The sequence below is a fragment of the Miscanthus floridulus genome, chromosome 17, assembly GCF_019320115.1.
Source record: "Miscanthus floridulus cultivar M001 chromosome 17, ASM1932011v1, whole genome shotgun sequence".
NCBI classification, from domain to species: Eukaryota; Viridiplantae; Streptophyta; class Magnoliopsida; order Poales; family Poaceae; genus Miscanthus; species Miscanthus floridulus.
In genome coordinates this window covers 25,578,988-25,583,077 of record NC_089596.1, presented here as the reverse complement: position 1 = coordinate 25,583,077, position 4,090 = coordinate 25,578,988, and the positions used below count along the sequence as shown (strand labels likewise).

Sequence of the window (4,090 nt, the reverse complement as noted above, 5' to 3'; positions counted from 1 at the left end):
ATGATTTACTGTTGTTGGATGAAATTTAGGCAGCATCTATATATATGACTTGCAGCCTATACATTTTGTGATGAATTCTATACATTACATGACAGTTCTGGGCATTACTATTGTTGGATGAAATTTAGATGCAAATGTAGTAGCCTAATTCAAATACAACATAATAAAAAACAGAAAAGTTCATGGTTCACAAATCTCTAAAAAATGCAAAGTTCAGTCATCATCACTGTCTTCTCCTGAAGTATTCCCTCCTTCTTCTGGACTATGGTACTCAAGATAGGTTTCATCTTCATCTTCATTTCCATCGTCTGCTTCATCACCTTGAGCTGTATGTGGCTATCGCCGGATGGTCTCCACAAGGTCTCTACTTATAGGGCTGCCTGGTTCATTCTCCATGTGCAACAAATCCAAATCAGGATGAATGTCTCCCACTGCACCTTCTCTCGATGAAATGTGCTCCTCTTGGTATGCCTCCAGACATCTAATTTGTTGCTGTTCTTGAATTGCTTGGTTTGTGTCAGACTCTTCGACATCAAATATATGTCGGTGGCCAAATTCTTGTAGCACTCACCAACTTGGACCTAACTTTGTATCTTCCAAGAGAAATGCTTGTGAAGCGTCTGTGGCTATAATGAAAGGATCATCCTTATACCATCGGCCTTGGATGTTTATGCTCTTGAAGTAACCATCATCTTTCATCTGGTATGTCCTTCCCTCTAGATTGTACCACTCACACCGTAATAAGACAACAGTTCTTTGGCCTTTGTTGTTCTTATTGTAACTCAACTCAATAATGTCTTTGATTGTCCCATAGAAGTCAATTGTGTCATCATCGTGAGTACCTGCACTTTTGATGGTGGAGTTCTGTGTCTTCCTATGTTCGTCATGAGCCAAAGTGTGGTACCGTACCCCATTGATTATACAGGATGTGTAAGAACGCACTCGCGGATCCGGCCGACATGCTAGTGAGTACAGGTCTTCATCAACATGTGTACTGCCTTGGTATTTCAATGTGGTAATCTGCAGGTTGAAAACATACAGAATAAGTGAGTTTCAAAATTTACTGTTTCATAAATTATTAAGTCATGTTGTAGAAGTTGCACACACATGATCCTCGAACCATGCAGCGAATTGTGTTGACATCATTTTTTCAACATCGTTGACCCCTTGTTGTTGTAATTTTGCCCTATAGATGCTGCAAAGGAAGAGAATAATTAGTTATCTTGTGACACTAGTATTGAATAAACATGGGTGAAATGAAATGACTTGAATTACTCACTCTTTGTATTCATCAACCTCTTCGCAGTTATTTAGAACAAACCAAACCATGGAGTCATAGTCTTTGTCTTCGTAATGAAGTTTTGAAGCACCCAACAGGTTAGTACCATGACCAAAAATAGAGTAACCATTGGGTGAGATGTTCTCTTCTCCATCTAAGTTTCTTTCAGGCCTAGTGAACCTACTAATGATGTCACTGAAATATGTTGAGCATTGGGTCATACACTCATAGGCACTGTATGCCTCTGCAATAGATCCTTCAGGTCTTGCTTGATTGCGGACAAAATGCTTAAAGGTGCCCAACCTTCTCTCAATGGGATACATCCATCCATACTGCACCGGTCCCCTAAGGAGTGCCTCATCAGGTAAGTGTACTGCTAGGTGAACCATAACATCGAAGAATGCTGGAGGATAAATTTTCTCTAGCTTTCAAAGGATAAGCACAATATCTTCCTTCATCTGGTGTAGTGCATCAACCTTTAGAGTTTTGGAGCAAAGTTGTATAAAGAACCTACCCAATTCAGCAATCACTTCGTATACGTCTTTGCGCACCAAACCATGAAGGGCAGCTGGTAAGATACGCTGCAGCATTATATGGCAGTCATGTGTTTCCAGCCCATGCATTGATCCTCCTCCCTCCATATTGACACATCTTGATATATTGGAGGCATAGCCATCTGGAAACTTAACATTGCTCACAAATTGCAAGAACTTCTTCCTATTTTCTGTATTTAGAACATAACAAGCTCTTGGCTTTAATGATGAACTACCACTGGCATCTAGCAAATGAAGCTCCTTTCTTATACCTCTGTCCTCCAAATCTAGTCTAGCAGCGACGGTGTCCTTTGTCTTGTTTGGAATATTAAGTAGAGTTGACAAAATGTTTTCACATATGTTTTTCTCTATGTGCATAACATCAAGGTTGTACTGTAGCTTCAATTTTGGCCAGTATTCCAAATCATACAAGCTAACCTTGAGATGCCATACTGGTTCATCTTCATTACGTCGTCGTTTTCTTGATTTTGGCTTATCTGGATTCTTGCCTAGAACATAGCAAACTTCATTCAACCTTGCCATAACCTCATCTGCACTAAATTTCCTTGGCTTCTCTCTTTTTTCATGCCTACCATTGAAAGATTTGTTTTTCCTCCAAGTATGGTCGTTAGGGAGGAAACGTCTATGGTCTAAGAAACCAATCTTGTTTCTAAGACTGCAGGAGCATGGATTCTCATCACAGTGCACACATGCGAAGTAACCCCTAGTGGTTCTGCCTGACATGGTGCCTAATGCAGGGTAGTCATGGATTCCCCATAGAATCGCTGCACGCAGGCTGAAGTCTTTGCCTTCAACTGCATCATAAGTTTTCACACCCTTCCAAAGCTCTATCATGTCTGCTATTAAAGGCTGCATGAACACATGGAAATCTTTGCCTGGTGATTTTTTGCCTAGAATTAGTAAAGCAAGCATATAATTGGATTCATCCATACACATCCATGGTGGAAAATTGTATGGTACCACTATCACTGGCCATATGCTATATGAATTGCTCATCTGACCAAATGGGTTAAATCCATCAGTAGCAATGGCTAACCTCAGACTACGGGGATCATCTGCAAAAGACTTGAAAGTGTCATCAAAATCTTTCCAAGCTTCCCCATCAGCAGGATGTCTCATTTCATTCTCAACTGGTACCCTCTTTTCCTTGTGCCATCTTGCATACTGTGCTCGCTGCTTTGACATGAAAAGCCTTTGAAGGCGAGGAATTATTGGAAAGTAATGGAGGACCTTGTGAGCAACTTTCTTTCTGCCCTCCTTGTTCACTTTCCATCTTGTGAATCCACAAACTGGGCAATGATCATCAGCTTCATGGTCCTTCCAAAATAAGGCATAATCAAACTTGCACACATCAATAGAAACATAACCAAAACCAAGCTTCCGAAGCAAAGCTTTCATTTCTTTACAGGACTTAGGAAGTCCGGGCACATTCTTCAAAGATGAAGAAAGCAACTCAAGCATAGCATCGAACCCAGATGTAGTTATCTGATTGTACACTTTGATATGCAGTAGTTTAATAATAAAAGATAGCCTAGACTCCTCGGTGCAACCTGGATAAAGTTCACGCTTTGCCTCTTCCATAATTTCTTTATATAAGTTACCACCAAAGCCATGGCTTGCTGTGTCGCGCAAATCTTGAATCAACCCCTGAACTCCCCTTGCACCATCATCTAAGACATCTTCAGCTTGTCCTTCCTCATCAAGTGGTGCCTGGTCATTTCCATCCCATGACATATCTTCTGGTACAACAACAAGTTCTCCATCTTCATCTTGTCCAACATCAGTTTCTTCCTCTCCATGGTAAACCCACCTAGTATAGCACCTAGACATACCATTGAGTTCGATATCCTCGTGTACATCATCTAGGCTTTTGTCTATGTGGTTCAGGCATTTTCGGCATGGGCACTTGATCTTCTCATCTACACTAAATCTAGCTCTGACATGTTCCATGAATTGCTGAACACCACACAAAAATGCCGGCAAAAATGGTTCACTGTTATAAATCCAACTTCTGTCCATCTCGACCTAGATAAATAAAAAACAGTAATTAGCATTGTTTATTTTCATGACCAAGATAACATAAAATGGTTCACTGTTTTCTTCAAGGCAATACACAATATTTCATTTGAACACTGGTTCTTCCTATGAGATGAAGTATCAGGAAAAGGTTAGTTCAGCCTTGTTTTTTTCAGATCGGTAGTAGCTCACCTTGTGGGGGTGGTTGTCGTGGCTGCAGGTGGACGGTGAGGGAGCAGAT

At 40.7% G+C, this 4,090-nt stretch overlaps 1 pseudogene; it reads right to left on the bottom strand.

Annotated features, from left to right (window-relative positions):
* Positions 1 to 213: 213 nt before the first annotated feature.
* On the bottom strand, positions 214 to 3,852 carry LOC136515436 (uncharacterized; annotated as a pseudogene).
* Between the last annotated feature and the right edge of the window lie 238 nt (positions 3,853 to 4,090).